Here is a 21,871-nt window from a genome sequence, read left to right on the forward strand (position 1 = left end):
TGTGTGTGTGTGTGTGTGTACTGGAGAGTCCAGGAGAGGGTGTAACATGCACCAGTTATATGATACATGATGTGGGTACCAGGGACTGAACTCAATTCCTCTGGAAGAGCAAGAGCACTTTAATTACTGAGCCATCTTTCTAGTCCTACAGAACGGTCATCTGTATCTCTGCCATTGCAGATGATTATTTCCGCCATTGCAGGGAGGTTATTTCTCTGAGTCGCTGTGAGTAGAGATGTGTTATATGAAGTATAAGATTGTCCCAGTGACCTAAACACAATGAGATGGCGTGCTCATAGAGTTTAAGTGAGGAAGATCTGTGTTTGGGAAAAGAGTTAAATGAGAGATCAAAGGCTTGTGTAGACTGGTACAGGAGAAGTCTGGAGGAATTAGAGAGGGGCATGTGATTTCTGGAGTTGTGAGAGATCCTGGGTTTAGGGATGCGTAGCTGCACTGACTAGGGCTATGACCACTGAATATAAACAAGAAAGTGCCAATGGATGTTGGGCAATAGACATAATACATACCCAATCTTGTTTATTTTATCTTCCTGATTACCCATAGGCCACTTTTCTTATCCTAGAGGAAAATGTAAGTAAGAATTTAGTATATCTTTTAGACAGTCTAGTGGATACAGTGTCTAAGGATGGAATTGTTGTTGTTGGTATAATAAAATATTTAATATTTTTGGCAGATCCCAGATGGTAAATGGCGTTTAGGCATGGTCTGCTAGAATCTTCAGGAGAGCTAAGTAAGAGCTGATGATGTAGGTGACAGTTAAAAAAATTCATCCTAGCAGCAAAGAAACAGGAAACCATAAAAGCATAATAGAAAAATACAGTCTGTCCCACAGAGATTGACATTGGCTAAGCAGCTCTTCCTCCTCCCCCTCACAAAGAGGAACTAGAGCCATGCTTAGGATTGGAGCTTTGGAAAAGTGGGATTGTGCTTTCAGTGACATTTCACATGGGAAAAAAAAAGGATTATGGAAGATGTTGCTTATGGCAACTGCTGAGTGAGGCGAGCCACTGGGGAAAACACTCTTCTTCCAGCGCTTAACCAGAGCAGCAGTGAAATGCTATTTAAAAGGTCCCGGATGAGTCAGCAGTCACAGACTCCCCAAACCATACACTTGGGAAGCTAAGAGTAAATGTCACGGGACTGCTCTCTTGAACCCTGAGAGAAGAATACTTTTAGTATTTCAAGAGGCAGAAAACTGGTTGGAGATGGAGCCTACAGTGGAATACAGACTCAGGTTCCTGGGGAAACAGATTGCGAGGGACTGCCCAGAGCCAGAGTCAACATTTTTACTTTGAAGCATTGAAGAACTACATAGGGGGCTAGAACAATATTCCTAGTAAGACTCCTAGAGGGCTTCTCAGAAGTGGGACCCGACTCGAGAAGTGTCAGTCAAAGCAGCATCTGTGAAAGATGCTGCAGAGGCAACAATGACATTCAGGACTCAAGATTGCCAGCAGGTATGTCCAGCATAAGTAATTCCTGCTAAAAAAAATGGTTTCTGCGAACTGACTGCCCTGTGAAGTAACAAACATCTAGGAAGCAAGAAAGGGACACCAAAGAGTTGAGACTGAAGCCTGCATCTGGATATGACTGCATTCAGACATTGGATGTCCACTCACCTCTCTCTCCTTTGTATTTCTTCCTTAATTTAATGTTCATTGTCAGTTTAGCAGTTCAGCTCTGCTGTGCTCTGTTCATGGCTTTTCTATCTTTTCTATTTTTTCCTTTGTTTTCTATTCATGCATGTGTGCATGTGTGCGTGCGTGCGTGCGTGCGTGCGTGTGTGTGTGTGTGTGTTTTGCCTGTGTGCAGGTAAGAAATTAATGTTGGTTGTCATTCTAAATTGCTTTTCATATTCGTTTTTGAGACATGCTTCTTGCTGTATATTAAATGCATTACCAGCTGACCAGCAAGCTCTGGCATCCCTCCTAACTCTGCCTCTACAGCACATTGAGCTTTTTACATGAGTGTTGGTATTCTAAACTTTGGCCTCTATGCTATTTGTCATTTTAAATTGTGCGTATACCTACATATAGATATATTCAGGTGTATGCACATATTGGACTATTAGTATTTTATTACTTTGTAAAGTTTAAATGCTGGTTGATTTTTCACTACTACTATAAATTCATATTGGGTTGACGACTATTTTGCTGTCATTTCCCACTGACAAGAATACTGTGGATTTAATCAGGTACACCAAACAACAGATTTACCCCAACACATATGCAGCAGAGAACTGCTGGGTCTTGACTCAGTCAGAGAAGATACACATAACCCTCAAGGGACTTGAGGCCTCAGGGAATGGGGAGGTCTTATGGGGTGAAGGTGAGGGGCAGGGACATCCTTTTGGAGACAGGGGGTAGTGCATGGGGGGTATGGAATGTAGAACAGTCAGAGGACTGACCTGGAGGGGGATAAAGACTAGACTGAAAAAAGATTAAAGAATAAAAACAAAGCCCATGAAAACAAAACAAACAAACAAAAAACAAGACATTTTGACTCTCCCAAAAATTACCAATAACATACAATACTTTTTTATTTTTATTTTTCATTAAAAATTGTATTCATTTATATTCCAAATGATATCCCCCTTCCCAGTTAACCCTCCACAAACCCCCATCCCATCCTCCCTCTTCCCCTCCCCTGTGCCTCTGTGAGGGAGCTCCTCCACCCACTCACCCACTCCTGCCTCACTGCTCTAGCATCCCCCTGTGCTGGGCATCAAGTCTGCACAAGGGCCTACCTTCCTACTGATGCCAAATAATGTCATCCTCTGATACATATGTAGCTGGAGCCATTGATCCCTACATGTATATACTTTGGTTGGTACCTGGGTACCTGGGAGCTTTGGATGGTCTAGTTAGTTGATATTGTTCTTCCTATGGGGTTGCAGTACCCTTCAACTCCTTTAGTATTTCCCCTAACTCTTCCATTAACATCCCTGGACTCATTACAATGGTTGGGTGTATCTGCATCTGTATTGGTGAGGTGCTGGTAGAACCTCTCAAAGAACAACCATACATAAGACTCCCATCAACAAGTGCTTCTTGGCATCAACAATAGTGGGGGGTGTTGGTGTCTGCAGATGGGATGGATTCCTAGATGGGTCCATCTCTGGATGCTCTTTCCTTCAGTCTCTATTCCACTTTTTCTCCCTGTCTTTCCTTTGGACAGGAACAATTCTGGGTTAAAAAATTGAGATGAGTAGGAGGTCCTATCACTTACCTGAGGATCATGCCTATCTACTGGAGGTGGTCTCTACAGGTTCTCTCTCCCACTTGTTGAGTATTTTGGCTAAAGTCATCCCTATTGGGTCCTGGGAGTCTCTCACTTTCCTGGCCTTTGGGACTTTCTGATGACTATCCTCAGTTTTCCATCCCCTGCTGCTATGTATTTCTATTCCTGACCTTCTGTACTTCTGACTTGTCTCTTCCGATACCTGATCCTGTCCCTATCTTTTCCCTTCCCCTTCTCTCTCCCTCCCAGATCCCTCCCTCTCTTTATTTCCTGTGATTGTTTTGTTCCCCCTTCTATGTAGGATTGAAGCATACACACCTTGGTTTTTTTCTTCTTCTTAAGCTTCATATGGTTTGTGGGTTGTATCATGTGTATTCTGAGCTTTTGGGCTAATATCCATTTATCAGACTACATATCATGTGTGTTCTTTTGTGTTTGGGTTACCTTACTTGAGATGATATTTTCTAGTTCCATCCATTTGCCTGCAAATTTCATTAAGTCATTGTTTTCAATAGCTGAGTAGTACTCTATTGTGTAAATGTACCACAATTTCTGTATCTATTCTTCTGTTGAGGGGCATCTGGGTTTTTTCCATGTTCTGATTATGATAAATAAGGTTGCTATAGACATAGTGGTGCATGTGTCCTTGTTATATGTTGGAGAATCTTTTGGGTGTATGCCCAATAATGATATAGCTCAATTTTCAGGTAAAATTATTTTCAGTTTTCTGAGGAAGATAACAACTGCCTACAGTGCTCAGCAAAACACCCTGAAACAATTACTGAGATAAAAATTATCACAATAAAAATAGGCTAAAAGAATTCATGTCCACTAATCAAGTTCTGTAGAATATAGTTGAAAGAATCATTTAGGTATAAGAAAGACAAAAACATACATGACACAAAAGAACAAAAATAAGCCATTCTAAAATCATATTTAAATAATAGAGAAATAAAATATCAAACATTGCTACATTAACAAAATTACAAGAATTAAAACACAATTTTCAGTAATAATTCTGAATTATTAATATTAGTTACCTCAATAACACAATGAAAAATCAACAGATTAGCAAAATGTATTAAAAAGTAGATTGCTCTTTATTTTACACCCAAGAAATGCAACTCCTCAAAGGACAAATGATACTTTGGGGGTCAAGGAGAAAAGTTTGGAAAAGGATACTGCAACTCTGTGGAAAGAGTAAGTACCTTTTGGGAAAGAAGAAAAAAAGGTTTCCAGCTTCCCATAAAGACAAATGATACCCGAGGGAAAAAGATGGAGAAAAGGTCGCTAGCACTCCATGAAGGTAAAATGGTACCTTTGGAGAAATGATGGATAGAATGGATAAAGGTACTCCAAGCAAGAGAAACTAGGAAATTTTCTGTATCTATTCCTCTGTTGAGGGACATTCCAACTTCTGGCTGTTATATATAAGGCTGATGTGAACATAGTGCAGCATATGTCCATGTTATATCTTGGAGCATCTTTTGGATATATGCCCTGAAGTAGTATAGCTGGGTCCTCTGGTAGTAAGTACTATGTCCAATTTTCTGAGTAATCTCCAAACTGATTTCCAGAGTGGTTGCACCAGCTTGCAATCCCACCAATAATGGAAGAGTGTTCCTCTTTCTCTACATTTCTGTCAGCATCTGTTGTCACCTGAGTTTTTGCTTCTATTTCTTTAAGGGATATGGGGAGTCTGTTTAGATGGTTTATCTGATCCTGATTTAACTTTGGTACCTGGTATCTGTCTAGAAAATTTTCCATTTCATCTAGATTTTCCAATTTTGTTGAATACAGGCTTTTGTAGTAGGAGCTAATAATTTTTTGAATTTCCTCAGATTCTGTTGTTATGTCTCCAGTTTCATTTTTAATTTTGTTAATTTGGATATTCACTCTGTGCCCTCTTGTTAGTCTGGCTTAGGGTTAATCTATCTTGTTGATTTTTTCAAAGAACCAACTCCTGGTTTTATTGAACCTTTGTATAGTTCTTTTTCTTTCTACTTGGTTGATTTCAGGCCTATGTTTATTTCCTGTCATCTACTCCTTTTGGGAGTATTTGTTTCTTTCTGTTCTAGAGGTTTTAGATGTGCTGTCAAACTGCTGTGGATGCTTTCTCCAGTTTTTCTTTGGAGGCACTCAGAGGTATGAGTTTTCCTCTTAGCACTGCTTTCATTGTGTCCTATCAGTTTGGGAATGTTGTAACTTCATTTTCATTAAATTCTAAAAAGTCTAATTTCTTCCTTTATTTCATCCTTGGCCAAGTTATCATTGAGTAGAACATTTTTTAGCTTCCATGTGTATGTGGGGTTTCTGTCATTTTTGTTGTTATTGAAGAACAGTCTTAGTCTATTATGGTCCTCTGATAGGATGTGTGGGATTATTTCAATCTCCTTGTATATCTGTTGATGTCTGTTTTGTGACTGATAATATGGTCAGTTTTGGAGAAGGTAACATGAAGTGCTGACAAGATGGTATATTCTTTTGTTTTAGGATGAAATGTTCCATAGATATCTGTTAAATCCATTTGGTTCATAACTGTTGGTTTTTCTGTATCTGTGTTTAGTTTCTATTTCCATGATCTGTTCATTGATGAGAGTGGGGGCTTGAAGTCTCCCACTATTACTATGTGAGGTGCACTGTGTGCTTTGAGCTTTAGTAAGGTTTCTTTTATGTATGCAGGTGCCCTTGCATTTGGAGCATAGATACTCAGAATTGAGAGTTCATTTTGGTGGATTTTTCCTTTGATGAATATGAAGTTTCCTTCCTTATGTTTTTTAATGACTTTTGGTTGAAAGTCAATTTTATCTGATATTAGAATGGCAATTCCAGCTTGTTTCTTCAGGCCATTTGCTTAGAAAGTTGTTTTCCAGCCATTTTCTCTGAGGTAGTGTCTGTCTTTGTCTCTGAGGTGTGTTTCCTGCACGTATCAAAAGTGCTAGGTCCTCTTTATGTATCCAGTCTACTAGTCTATGTCTTTTTATTGGGGAATTGAGTCCATTGATGTTAAGAGATATTAGGGATGAATGATTGTTGTTTCTTGTTATTTGTGTGGTTAGAGTTGGAATTATGTTTGTATGGCTATCTTCTTTTGGTTTTGTTGCAAGGAGATTACTTTCTTGCTTTTTCTAGATTGTAGTTTCCCTCCTTGTGCTGGGCTTTTCCATATATTATCCTTTGTAGGGCTGGAATTGTGAAAACATATTGTGTAAACTTGGTTTTGTCATGGAATATCATGACATCTCCATCTATGTTAATTGAGAGTTTTGCTGGATGTAATAGCCTGGCCTGGCATTTGTGTTTTCTTAGGGCCTGTATAATATCTACCCAGTATCTTATGGCTTTCATAGTCTCTGCTAAGAACTCTCGTATAATTCTGATACGTCTTGACCTTTTTCCCTTACTATTTTTAATATTCTTTCTTCGTTTTGTACATTTGTTTTTTAAACTATTATGGGACAGGAGGAATTGCTTTTCTGGTTCAATCTATTTAGAGTTCTGTAGGCTTCTTGTATGTTTATGGACATCTCTTTCTTTAGGTTAGGGAGGTTTTCTTCTATAATTTTATTGAAGATATTTACTGCTCCTTTAAGTTGGGATTCTTCATTCTCTTCTATATCTATTATCCTTAGGTTTGATCTTTTCATTGTGTCTTGAATTTCCTGGATGTTTAGATTAGGAGCTTTTGGTGTATTGCATTTTCTTTGATGGTTGTGTCAATGTTATCTATGGTGTCTTCTGCCCTTGAGATTCTCTTTTCTATCTCTTGTATTCTGTTGGTGATGCTTACATCTATGACTCCTGATCTATTTCCTAGGTTTTCTATCTCCAGGGTTGTCTCCCTTTGTGATTTCTTTATTGTTTTTATTTCAAATTTTAGATCCTGGATGGTTTGTTCACTTCCATCACCTGTTTGGTTGTATTTTCCTGTAATTCTTTAAGGGATTTTTGTGTATTCTTTTTAAGGCTTCTACCTTTTTACCTGTGTTGCCCTGTATTTCTTTAAGTGTATTATTTGTGTTGTTCTTAAAGTCTTCTAACTCCATCATTAGTTGTGCTTTTAAATCAAAATCTTGCTTTTCTGGTGTGTTGGGGTATCCTGAGCTTTCTGTTATGGGGGCACTGGGTTCTGATGATGCCAAGTTGCCTTGGTTTCTGTTGGTTAGGTTCTTTCCTTTGCCTCTCGCCATCTGGTTATCTCTGGTGTTAGCTGGTCTTACTATCTCTGACAGTGGCTTGACCCTCCTGTAAACCCTTGTGTCAACACTCCTGGAGACCAGATTTCTCCCAGCAGGATCTGGGTAAAGAGAGCTGTGTCATAGGGTCAGCTCTGGGTGCAGGTGAAAACTGGAAGGATCCTGTCCCATACTGTTCCTTGCTTCCTGTGTCTAGAGGGCTCCAGGCAGGTTCCTCTTGTGCCAGGAATGTGAGCAGAAGTGATGGTCTCACCTGTGCTGTCAAGGGTGTCAGCGCTTCTGAGAAACAAGCTTTCTCCTAGGGAGATCTGTGTACAGATAGCTGTAGCACAAGGTCATCTCTGGTGCCCCTTCCTCATTTAAAATTCTACTTTCAGATATTTTTGTCATAGCTACCAGAGGGCAACTAATACAGAAAGTAGGTGCTAAACCTCCAGTTAGTATTGATGTAAACCTGCTCATGTAGATTGTGAATCTTTGTGCAGAGTTTGCAAGAGGAATGTGGAAGAATTTGCAACTGGTTATAGAGATAATAGAACATTGCAAGTAGAGCTTAATAGAAGTTTTAAGAGTCTGGTAGAGCAGAATGCTGCTTAGAATACAGACAGTTGATGCAAGGCTAATGAGATATAAGAGGGAAATGAATACTATACCATCACATTGGTTGGAGGCCATTCATGTTATATTTCTTTAGAAATGTGAATGCTTCACTCCTTCTTTAAAAGGGGAACAAGAATACCCTTGGCAGGGAAGAGAGAGGCAAAGATTAAAACAGAGACTGAAGGAACACCCATTCAGAGCCTGCCCCACATGTGGCCCATACATATACAGCCATCCAATTAGACAAGATGGATGAAGCAAAGAAGTGCAGACCGACAGGAGCCGGATGTAGATCGCTCCTGAGAAACACAGCCAGAATACAGCAAATACAGAGGCGAATGCCAGCAGCAAACCACTGAACTGAGAATAGGACCCCCGTTGAAGGAATCAGAGAAAGAACTGGAAGAGCTTGAAGGGGCTCGAGACCCCATATGTACAACAATGTCAAGCAACCAGAGCTTCCAGGGACTAACCCACTACCTAAAGACTATACATGGACTGACCCTGGACTCTGACCTCATAGGTAGCAATGAATATCCTAGTAAGAGCACCAGTGAAAGGGGAAGCCCTGGGTCCTGCTAAGACTGAACCCCCAGTGAACTAGACTGTTGGGGGGAGGGCGGCAATGGGGGGAGGGTTGGGAGGGGAACACCCATAAGGAAGGGGAGGGGGGAGGGGGATGTTTGCCCGGATACCGGGAAAGGGAATAACACTCGAAATGTATATAAGAAATACTCAAGTTATTAAAAAAATGCAAAAAAAACAGAGAAAACGAATTAGTATGTTGTAACCCCCACTAGAAAGATGGGGGGTAAGATTCCTGGTACTCCGTGTTCAGCCAGGCTAGACGAATAAGAACTTCAGGTTCAGGGAGAGAGACTCTGACTCATAAAATAAGGCGGAGGGCCAGAGAGAGAGAGCTCGGCAGTTAAGAGCACTTGCCGCCCTTGCAGAGGGCTTCTCTCAGTACTTAGGTCAGGAGCTCACAGCTGTCTAGAACTTCAGCTGCAGTGAATCTGGTACCTTCTCCTGGTCTCTGTGGGTATCCACAAGTATGTGCGCACCCGAGTGAGACACATACACAGAACAAAATAAATATATCTTTATATAATCTATAATTTACTATTACATATAAGTATGTGATACAAATGATATCACCTGTAATTTATATTAATATGTGATATAAATTATATATATGGAGGAGGAAAACATATGTGTATGCTTGAGGAAGACACTGGATGCACTAGATGTCAGCGTCTGGCCTCCACACGGGTGTGTACAATCATAAACACACACATACAAAATGCACAGAGTGCTCAGGGGAAAGCACGCTCCACGGCAAGGAAAGAGGCAGACCAAAGCCCTCCTCACAGCTCTCAGGAGCCAGCCCTGTTCATAAAAAAAAAAAAGAAATTTGCTATATTTCATTTATGTCTTAAATGTCTTAAAAACTTGATTGTGGAATGAATTCAAAAGCAATATTTTGTGTAGGAATAATTTATGTGAGCATGATATATAGGCTGATACACAGCTAAATGATGTGAGAGAGGGAGAGAGAAAGAACAGAAAACCAATATATTTTGATGAGGAAGAATCAAGAACTGAGTTAAAATTTTGGACCAAGTGTGTACATACAAGGCTTTAAATTGTGAAAAAGATAAGTATAATTAAGGTGAAATCTCATGCTTGGCATTGGAACAAAAGGAGAGGTACTTTAAAGAAAAGAGCCCACCCATTAAATCTTCTAATTATTTAAGTGAAATGTATGTGAAAGGAGAGATCCTGAGTGAGAAGGTCACAGTGAGGGCTTCTTTCTTTAAAAAAACCACCCAGGGAAGAATTTTCCCAGGTGAAGTCATGAAGGCACACACAGTTTACTACAGCTGTGGTCCACACTGGGCTGAAGTATAGCTAGAGCTTAGAGCAGGAATTGGTATCAAGAATGTGATTCTAGGGGGTTGAGGATTTAGCTCAGTGGTAGAGCACTTGCCTAGCAAGTGCAAGGCCCTGGGTTTAGTCCTCAGCTCAAAAAAAAAAAAAAAAAAAAAAAAAAAAAAAGAATGTGATTCTAGTTTTGTAGACATGAAATAACATTAGGAATCACAAAGTCATGAAGGGTTACAGCAAACTTCAGTGGAGGACAGGCAACAAATAGCACTGCTAGATTTGCTCCAGTGAGCTCATAAGCAGTCTGTGTATAAACAGTGAAGGTAAAGTCTGGTATCACTTTGTGCCCTGTCGTTAATTCACATTGCACTAAAATGCAAGCAAGTGTCTGTTGCTAGGTCTGCCCATCGTGGGACAACATGCCATCATGATCTTCCTTTCACAATAGATTGCACCCTTCAAACCTTATCACAGTGTTGAAAAGTAACTAACCTAGCATCCCTACAGTGAACAAAAGTCCACTGGGATACTTAAATAGGCATGTGAAGGACACATATAGTGCATAATTGGAACACCCGAGAGCCTCTGGTGGTGGAGTATTTTACTAGATATTAATGAAATCTAGAATGACCCAAATCTCTAGGAATAAGAGACATTTGGGTATGTTAGATGACATGATTCTGGCATCAGTATGTGGCCATAGATTTCTAGGTCATTAAAAGAAAGTTTCCTGAGTTCTTGGTTAAACACACTTTTTAAAACTTGGCTACATTTTTTTACTGTCTTGGCACTCTTTCCATTTGTTTTACATGCTAAATAAGGAGTCCTAGACAAACCAAACCACATCCAGTCTCAGATTATTCAGGGATCATCCCTCTTACCACTTTCCTTTATTGACTGAAAATTTAATTAAAGACTTAGGCTATATCTTTGTCACTGAACTATGCTTTTTCACTCTGTGCAAACTAGCCAATTTTTATTATTCTTTATCTTCTAGATCAGTTATTTTTAATATCATTGAAATGTTCGAAAATCGAAAAGACCTCTTGGTTAAATATCCAAAAAAATGAAGTAATATTTCTGGAGCTACATTGAATAAATTATACTGATATGATAAACACACAAATTAAGAAGCTTTTTCTCAGACAATATAGAAGAATACAGACAAGCAAACACTTGCTTGACATTTGGATATGATACTAAGTATAAATGAGACATTTGTTGGGTGAATTTTTAGCAATGGGTCTTCTTTTATTTGTATTTGAATTTTAATATATATGTTTTATACACTATTTGTGTACTTTTTACATTCATTACATAATATAGTAGATGATTTTTGACATGTATTATCTACCTACATTGGTTACTAAAAATCTGTGTGAACAAGAGTTTAAAGATTTGCTCATTTAGAATGACACAACCTTTCTGCTTTGCTCTCAGATTTTAATGAGAAGCAGTAATGTGAATTATTTCCATCAGCCTGGAGCCTGAATTTCCAAATGGTGAATGTAAGTGTACATTCTTTCTGTGTTTCATCTTGGTAGAGATATTACTCTAATGAATTTTGCCTAAAGCTGTGGTACTCATTGAGAAATGGTGAAATCAATTAAATGACCCATTTCCCCCATATAAAATGGATGATTTCATGAATGTAAAATATTTAAAAAGAAATATAAATATTAATATTTAATTTGACTTGAATTTCCATTCTGTCTCTTCTCAATAACTGATTCATTCTTCAGCAAGGAAGATATAGTGATCCCACTAGGCATGATTGACAAAATTCTGTTTAGGCCAATTTATTTGGTGGAATGATAACGCCTTAATTATTTGACACCTTCAACATCTTTTATTGCTTGAGGACACAGGAGTTGGACCATGAGAATTCATTCTTACTTTCCACCTCTAAAGAACTCTATATTCTTATGACTTATGGTAAGGTAACCAAGAAAGAATTAAAGAAAAGCATTTGGGATGCCATGTCAAGTCCATGATACTTATTTGTATATTTGAAAGATAGTGTGCTTTTACATTATAAATTCCAATTATTCCTCTAAACCATGTCTACAAAGACAGAGGAAAATTCTAATATTTTGTTTAAAACAGTTACTTTTTCAGTCTTCTGCTAACATATGAAAATGAGCCTCATTAAAATAAATGCTGAAGAATTTTTATCTCACATTATTTGATTCAAACTAAGTCATATTTGCCTCAGTTATGAAGCCCATTTAAGCTAATATAATTCTTCACAATCATTCTTTACAGTGAAGAGAAGTCACAGGATCGAGCTGTCCTCTACCATATCACAATGATTCAGCAGTAGCGGGTAGCATACTGAACTTGTTTTATTTTGTCAAATCACACTCCTAACACATTTTAGAAATTTAACTCACACCAATTGCCTCCATCCTATTCTTCGTTATGTATGTTTTTAGCTTATACTTATTTCCATTATCATTAAACTTCTTCCAATTAACTGATTTATGCATCCATTTAACCATCAAGCATTTGTGAAGCACTTTGCTAATGCTGGGGATTCAGATAAATGTCAGGGTTCTGAAACAAATTACTCAAGCAAACAACAAAACAATCTTTCAACCAGTCACCAAAGCAAGCAAGCAAGCAAGGAAGCAAGCAAGCAAGCAACCAACCAAGCAAACAAACAACCCAGCTTCTAGCCAATCACCCAAGCAAGCAAACAGCTAATCACCCAACCACCTAACCAAGCAATTAACCAACCAATCACCCAAGCAAGTAATCAGCCAAACAACCAGCCAATAAGTCTTCTAGCCAATCACCCACCCACCCACCAAACCAGCCAGCTAATGAACCAACCAACTACTCATCTGAGCAAGCAAGCAAGCAAGCAAGCAAGCAATCACTCACACAACCAATTAAACAGCAAGGCAGTCATTCTCCTGTTTTCTAGTATTTCTTCAGTTCTAAACTGAGAATTATTAGATTAATAGGAGAGGTGCTATGTTTTCCTTGTTAAGAACACTGGGAGCAAGATATGCTACATTCACTTGGTATCTGTGACTGTATCCTGAGGAAAAAGGCAACCCAGTTGACATTTGAGGAATATATAAAGATTTCCAAGAATCTAAGGAAAATGAGCACCTTAAAAATAGAGTGAGGAAAATGTTAAAGATTCACTTAAAAAGGGTTGCTTTTCACAAATTCAAGATTTCTCATTTAGCTTCCATATCCTTAATGTCCTGGCCTAGCTTTTTCTCTGCCTATGCTTCCTCTGCTTCTCAACAGAGAGCCTTTGCGTCAGTAATGGCTCTTCATGTTCCTAAGCAAAGCAAGTTTAATCTGTCATCTAACCTAACCTCTTCCTCAAAGCAGGTTCAAGCCATCTGTAGAAATTGCTACCTCCACTGATCTTCCCGTTGGAGAAATCTTCTCTTTTTCAATTCCTAGCATTCATGTGAAGACTTACCATATAGAGAACAGTTACTTGATGTTTGCTGCCTAAATGAAGATAAAAGTTTTGAAAAAGAGAAATGACAATTAAAATAAGCCCATTCTAAAAAATAATAGAATGAATAATAAAATTTATAAATGTGTAACAATTATTTGTTATTTTTTTAAAGAAAAATTCAGAGCCTCTCTAAGTAACTACTATTGTGATCCCGCTTCAGCCTTCTGAATGCTTGGATTATAATTTTGATCCAATGTAATGGGTAGTAGATACTTTTTTAGAGGAATATTTTAAGTATTTAAGTAACACAGGCAACAATAAGGTGTTATATATAAGGAGTTGATTCAATGATTTCTAGAAAAGTTTAGTAATTTTAGGTAAATTGTGTGTAGTCATATGATTATGTATTCTGACTTACAGAATAACTTTAGTGTGTTAGGTCATGCCATAAGAAGTATGGTGTATACATTAAAAAATTCCCAGGATCACCTTATTTTATCATAAAACCATTTTATACTTCTGGCAAGTGGAAACAGAAAAATGGAGTGACTTTCTCAAGGTCATATATTCAGAATGTGTCTCTTCTAGGATGTGAATCATAGCTATTATATATCCCTAAAACTACACAAAGAAGCAAGGTGAACATTTCAGCAAGTGTAGTTTTTGAATGCATAAATATATATCCAGTTAGGAAATATGAATTGTAGTAGATTGGTGTTATACATTGTGAGCCCTTTGCTATGGCAAACACTAAAGAGATGCCGAGCTGAGTCAGCACAGTGAAGCAGATGGTACAGTCCTGGCTCATTGCAGGTGTGAAGGATAATGGGCTGAGGTTCTGCTAAATATGACATTAATAATACTAAACCACAGCAAAAGAAATCCCTGAAGGTACCTTCTACATGTATTGAAGTCTAGTAGAAAGGTATATAGAAAAGAGAGAAAGTTAGGTATAATAACAAGTAATACCTAATACTTATTCCCAAATTCATTTGAAGATTTTTGGTGACTAAGATTTGAGTTTCATTTCCAAAATAATATAAAATTACTAGATTTCTCCATTTTCTGTTTCTGAAGTATATAGTGGTTTCAGAAATAGGGTCTTAATTTCTGGGAGGCAACCAGGGCAACTGCAATAGTTTATGTACTTGGGGAATTTTGTGGACTTTCCTGACCAGCAACTTAAAGAGAGGTTTCCCAAGCTTGGCACTGGTTACTTTGTTTGATATTATAATTCAGTTTAAATTGACCCAGGAGCCTCCTCACTAAGGACAAACTGTCATAGTCTCTCAAGATTTTATGTAAATTGCTAAGAGAGAAAAGTGTTCAATACTGCTATTCAGCTATAAAGTCTATGAACCACAAAAATGGCTGATCTCACAAGTCCTATCAAATAATGCAAGTTTTTTTTTATCTTGTTACTAAACAACAGCTGCGTAATTTGTTTTTAAGGCACACTCAATATGAAGGAATCCATGCCTTATACTGTAAATCTAGTCAATTATCTACTATAAGCTGGAGATAATGGACTCTGGAGGAGAACCTACTACCTCCATTTTCCTAAACAAATGTAACTTCTAACTGTATTCTAATTAATTATCCTCATACCCACAGATAAATGTAGCTCTAATTGACTGCCAAATAAGCTTCTTTTTGCAGCAGAGGTTGCTTCAGAAATTCACAGCCAATCCCGAAAAAGTGTCAGTTGGGGCACAAAGCCACAACTAATACATCTACAATGAAGGTCCTACATTCGATGTTCAGGAGTTAAGTCATAGAAGCGGAGGAAAAGTAGAAGAGCCAGACATCTGGGAACCAACCTTTAGAGAGGGCAGTGAAGACGCATCCCTGAAATTTGAACACTCTATTTGCCTAAAGAAGACATGCATAATGATGATACTTACCAACGTGGCTACACAGCTGCAGGAAATTGCATAATGCCCCACCCCTAGGTAAACAGCTATAGTCAAACAATGACTGTTGAGAGAGGTAGAATGAGTCTTCTCCACAAGTGATTCAATTGATAGGTTATCCTCTTCTAATTGGTTGACCCTAAAGATATTAGTATAAAACAATAGTAAATGGGATCAATAGGCTGTAATACTATACATACAAATAATAATAATAACGATAATAATAATAATAATGGTAATACATGAACTTGATAAGAAGTTGAATAACAAGATATGAGTGGAGAGGATAGAGGGTTGGAAATGATGCAAACAGAGTGTATTAATATGAAATTCTCAAATGTTTTCAATAAAAATCAAGTTTTTGATACTAAGCAATCTGAACTACTAGCTCTGGTTCTTCCTTCAGTGTCCATTTTATGTGTTCTTGTACTTAAAAAAATTGAGAATTCTCATATTTGTAACTTAATGAACAGCAAGGTTTTTGGAAAATAGGAACAATTAAAACTCAGAAGCCGGAAATGAAATGAAGAAGCACTAAGCTAAATGGGACTGAAAGAATCAGAACAAGAAATTGGCTCATTGAAATGAAAAACAAGATCTATAAACCTTCAGTGAAATAACCAAAAGATAAGACACCAATTAATAAAATTAGAGGTGAAACAGGGAAGAAATGTATGTGTTCATCTATTCACTTATGGTGTCAATGTATTGGCAAGAAGGTATCTGGGTTCAGTTCATATCCAAAACTGAACCACAGTTCTTGCCAGTAGCTTGAGAGTGCATGAATCTGTATTGTTTCTGGATCAAAGCAAAGGGAGCAACGGAGTGATTTCTAGATAATTTATTCCACAGTAGTTCTCACAGGACAAGATGATCTGGTGGGTCCTAGTATGGCAGCCTCCTTGACTGGAGAATCATTAATTTACATCTAGATTCATACCCATAAAAATTTGTATGTTTTTAACTGAAAATTCGGTTAGTTACCACCACAGCTAAACATATCCCATATTGACTAATACACCAAGAACTATTTTACTGATCTAAGAGTAGGGGAAAGGAAGTCTACAGAGAAAAGAAGCAAACTCTGCATTAGTGCGTGCATGACTGAAGCATTCAGTCAAGTAAATTGTGTTTGGAAGCCAGTCCATTTGACCACCAGAACATACTCTGTTTTGTCAGGTGTTAGAAGAAATATGTGGAATCAATTAGCTTTTAGGAGCAACTCATTTATTCTGGGAACTTCATTCCTTCCTTTTACAGTTATGTAGAGTATGGCAGTTACATTTTTTCATGCATGAAGTACTTCATGGAAGGGAAAACCTCAGATACAAGCATTGTTTCTTAAGAGGGTGATGTTGATTATAATTATGGTAAGAATCATAGCTCTTTTCTATGTTTATCATTCTTCAGATTGGGTGACCAAAAGTGCAAGAAAGTTTTGATTTTTAGAGTAAGAGAAACTTTTAGTTTACAGAGAGTGAGGCTTTAGGTGAGTTTAATGTGTGAGTTAAAATGCTATAAAAGAGGTACAGAGATATTCTTTAGCTAAGATGAACAATGCAAAAACACTAAGTCTATTATATTATATTGTATGGGCAAAGTCCTCACTAAGTCCCAATGAAGATAATAAAGTAGTATGTTAGTTTTTCATAATCTTGGCATGTTAGACCCATCTAGGAAGAGGGAACACCAACTGATGACGTTATTGTATCAGAGTGGCCTGTGTGCAAGTCTGTTCAACATATTCTTGATTCAGATTGATGCAGAGGGCTCTGACCACTGTTCATAGTGCCATCCTTAGTCAGGAGGTACCGGGTTACATGACAAAGCAAACTGAGCAAGCAATGAAAGCAAGTCCTGCTTCAGTTATTGTCTCCAGGTTCCTGCCTTTCTCCATAATGGACTTCAACATGGAAATTTTAATAAACCTTTCCACCCCAAGGAACTTTTGGTTATAATGTTCTTCACAGTAATTGATACAAACCAGGACAACCAATCAAGACTAAATAGAAACATGCATATTCTTTTTGTAGTCTTCTAAGACATAATAGCCCTTTGTAATTTTAGTTAATGAATTATTGTAACAATAGGACTTTCTTTCAGGTCTTATAAAACTCTAATTTCTTGTGTGTACTATTAATGTTGTTATATATACATACATATATATTATAAAAACATAGCTAAGAGAACTAATGTTCTGTACATATTCAACTATGGCTTGTTTTATAATCTTGCCTGATTTTGTTATATAAATGAGAAATATGTAATATTTTTAAAATATTGAAACTACTTCAATGCACTTTTGTACACAGAAGGCTAAATATTTAACAGATTATAAAATGTTTTTTTTTTGTTATTTACCATGTCTGTGAGAAACTCATTGAGTATTGATTCTTTTCCTGAGAATTTATTATTTACTTACAATCCCAAATTATTTGTTTGTTCATATGCAAAAAATTAGGAATCGCTACAAAGCTCAATTTTAGTGCAAAGATGTACTGTGATCACATAAAATAACTTACAAACTACAACATAGAAGCTATAGCCAATAGTGAAAGGTATAGAACAGATGTCCACTTCAATCATTGATTCCCTGTGCAGAAATTCTTTACTGAAGTATTATTGAGACCATTCTCTTCAGCTCTGCTATTCTAAAAGCACAAAGCCAGGCAGATACATTGAAATGTGAAATGAATAGCCTCAAAATTGTAACCAGAATCGTCTATGGTAAACCAAATAATATATTTTGAGGTCATATGGATAAGAGCCATTTAAAAAGTGTTTCTTGGGACTAGAAAATATGGCCCAGAATTTGAGAAGGTATCATTCTCCAAGAGCACCTCAGTTTGGCTCCTAGTATTCACATTAGGCAGCCTACAACTACCTGTAAGTTGAGAACCAGTAGATCCAATTTTTACTTCTGGTCTCCAAAGTCACAAAACTCACATGTAGTATGTAGCATACACCTGCATACGTACATGCATGTACACACACACACACACACACACATTACAATTAAAATAAATTGAAGAAATAGTCTCTCTATATATGTATATATATATATTTGCATCTATAAAATCTAAACAGCACAGAGAGTAATCTTTATTTCATGAACTATAAAGTCATAGTGATCTTTTGTAATTCAATTTTGTGAGGAAAGTTATAGGTGAGTCTGAGCTAGGGCCCTTCGTGGATTTAGTTGACTTGCAGATGTCAAATGTTATCATAGTTATGGAAAAGACAAGGAGGCTTTAGTACTCAAAAAAATGATATGCTGTGCTGGGAAATTGAATATTGATACAATACATGGATTAAAAATGACGTTACTCAAATCATGGCCTCCAAGGTACAGACATCTTTATAAAGCCATAGATTATTGACTAAAAGGTTTTTGTCCCATGTTAGCAACAATTTTCTTCAGAAAATGAAGCTGAATATATTTTGAAAAATAGAGAAATTGCCTGAATTCTGCTCTAAATTCCCAGTCCTTATCCACATTTTTCAAATGCAGGTCTTGAGCTGTACTATGTGACAGAAGCTTAATTTGCAAGGTTTCTGAATAATATTAGAGAATAACGCTGTTTTCCCTATAAATTCGAGAGGAACAAAGTTAATGATTACATGCAAATCCAACTGGGACTGCCACATGGTGGCTGTTAGCATTTGTTTTCTCTATTTTCTGTTGGACCATTGCACTTATTTGGCACTCACTATTACAAAAATACTTAATTGCAGTTAAGGGAAAACACAAACCAAGCCAGGCTATTTTTGAGATAATGGTTGTTGCTTCTCTGTATTATGTATTTACTCTCCTTCTGTTCTCAGTATACAAATGTAGGAACAAGTGACACAGATCTTCAGAGAAAAGGTAAACAAATCCTTCAGTTTACCACAGAGTTTGCCAAGTGTGAAGAATCTGACATTGGGGGACAGAATTGCTGAACGTAATTAAATAGAAATAGAATATTCAGATCATGGCATAAACAGAATGGCTGTCCTCATAAAATAGGAATAACAACTTTGACTTACACGCTCTGTCACTCTCTGTGGTGACTTTTCTAATTTGTCACCTTTTAGGTCACCCACACTAGCCTAAGTTGAAGCACAAATCCTAGTCATTTTCTAACGAGAACACTCATTCCCTTGCACTATCTGTCTAAGCATATCCAGATTCTGTTCTCGGAAGTCCCCACTGAGGTCTTCACAGCAGTGTGCTACACTGTGTAAAGAACACACTAGCATTTTAAAGGAGTTCTAACGGCTGTGTTACCTTAGCTCAGAAGACAGTTAAGTTGGGGAGGAAGAGCTCAGAAAGCTGCTTCTTCTCTGCTTGTGTCTGCCCCCTGCATCCGACTCACATCTGGGTTTCACAGACATAGAGCTTAGAATGTCCTTTTACTCCTGGTGTTCGCTGTACCAGCCTCATTCACATGAACTTTAGGACCATGACATCAACTTGACTAGCTATAGCTTAGTCTCCAAGGGTTTTGCCCTTGACTAAAGGGAATTGTCTTATTCACAGCCATACAATCTTTTTTGAGGTTCTGGGCCATAGGGAGTCTGGCTCCCTATGGTCATTAAAAGAATTTATTATATCATTTAAGGACAATAAAGAAGGCTTGCCTCAATTCCAGGACATTTTATGAAATAAGTACAAGGTTCTGTTGTTCTGTTGCAATTCACTAAAAGTCAACTTTCTTCTTCTCCTCCTCCTCCTCCTCCTCCTCCTCCTCCTCCTCCTCCTCCTTCTTCTTCTTCTTCTTCTTCTTCATAGTTATGGCTACTTGAAATGTCCCTAGCATATTGTTCCCTAGCATATTGGCAAACAAAATTTCTGTATGAAAATGTTTACATTGAGTATATAAATATAAAATAAAAGGTTTTTATACTTAAACAGAGGTTTAAGTGAAGAGGTGAAGTTTTTTAACCAATTAGAAGTAGAAGGTTATATAGCTATAATTTAAAATATTGCCACATTTTTCTTAGTTCCAAAGAATGGGATGGAAAGGTCTACTTACCTCCTAAGACTCAGACTTGACATGTTTGAAACCAGGAGAGAAAAGGAAGTTCTTCATTATTTTGACTATCATATTTTCAATTGCTCATAATATACATTAGACTTATTCAAGTTTATGATTTTTCATTTGGCCTCTGATATTTGCTTTTTATTACAGGCATAACACATACACACATCTTTTGACAATATATGACTTTTGACATTTATATTCAGAAAGTATATTGACCCTTTATAAGTAATCTTGAGTGTGTCTTCTGATTTGGGTAGATAAGGTGAAGCAGTGATGTTAACTGCATGCATAATTTAATACCACCATAGCATGTATACCAGCAGACATTCTTCCATGACAGAAACTGCCCAGTAAGAAATTGAACCCTTTTTATCTGGTCTTAAAATCTTTCTCATGAGCTAGGCGTATAATTCTGAGACTAAATATCATTCACAAATGTTGTGGATATTTCTCATTTTCAAGTAAATAAAGGAACAACAGGGATTTCCTGACTGATTTTTCTCACAGATCCAGAATTTTTGGTGCCAATGAAAATGGCACACATGAACATGGTACAGGGAGGTACCATGGCACACTGAAGCCCACTCCATGTTGTCATCAGCAATGACAAGAATGCAGTAGTTTTGTGTTCCTTCTGTGCTTGGAATCATGACATTCATCAGTGAACCAAGCCAGTCTTTAGCTCTCCCTCTGTAATTTTTTTGTCTCTAATTTTCCATTTTGTGAAGACTTTTCTTGTTAACAGTTATAGTTTTCATAGTAACTCTTATTTGTGCAGTTTTTATATAATAGATTATTAGGCATTAGTTGTCTTAAGCCTAATTTCACTCTCATTACCATTCTGGAGACTATTATGAATATCATCTTTGGGTGTATGAGAATGGTGTTTGGGGGTGAGATATATGCCCATGTGCACACAGATGTTAGGTGTGCCATTTGTTTTTTGTACAGTTCATTCCCTTGAGATGAGGTCTCTCATTGAGCCTACAGTTAGGCTGGTGAATAGCAAGGCCCAGTGGACATTTTGTATCCTCCCTCCAAATCTGGGTTGGGAGAGGTATGCATCCATGCCCAACATTTTGTATTGGCTCTGGAAATTTGAACTCTGGTCCTCATGCTTGTGTTACACATCATACAGTCAAAATTGTATGTGCATACCGAACACTCCTACACACACAATAGGACAGGGTTACCTGCTGAGATATGGAAATTTTTGTTGTGAATCCTATGCTCTACACAGTAAAACTGTCATGGAATTAGAAAACACTCATTGATTTGATACTATATAGAAGCACTGTATCTCAGAGAATGCAGAGATATAAAATTATAGTGAATGTTTCAGTGGCTCACAGAATACATATTAGAAGCAAATGAGATAATTATAGCAGAGCAGACCCTATATCACAGACACAAGTGGGTGGGGTGAGGAGGAAGAAAAAGAGACCTTCCCCAGGGAAGGCAGACTGAAAATCACCCTAAGATGTAGCCTTCTTCATTTTGTCAGTGTGAAAACTACTGAAAGAAAGACCTCAAGCTGGACCTGGTGAGAACCCGACCTCT

At 37.5% G+C, this 21,871-nt stretch overlaps 1 long non-coding RNA gene across 1 annotated transcript in view; it reads left to right on the forward strand.

Annotated features, from left to right (window-relative positions):
- Window positions 1-21,871, forward strand: part of LOC148005693 (uncharacterized) — an 89,950-nt gene that overhangs the window by 49,959 nt on the left and 18,120 nt on the right. The window contains exon 2 of the long non-coding RNA XR_015620161.1: window positions 11,385-11,452. This is a non-coding gene — a long non-coding RNA (uncharacterized LOC148005693). The remainder of the gene's footprint in view (window positions 1-11,384; window positions 11,453-21,871) is intronic.

The sequence above is a fragment of the Rattus norvegicus genome, chromosome 5, assembly GCF_021556685.1.
Source record: "Rattus norvegicus strain SHRSP/BbbUtx chromosome 5, alternate assembly SHRSP_T2T, whole genome shotgun sequence".
NCBI classification, from domain to species: domain Eukaryota; kingdom Metazoa; phylum Chordata; class Mammalia; order Rodentia; family Muridae; genus Rattus; species Rattus norvegicus.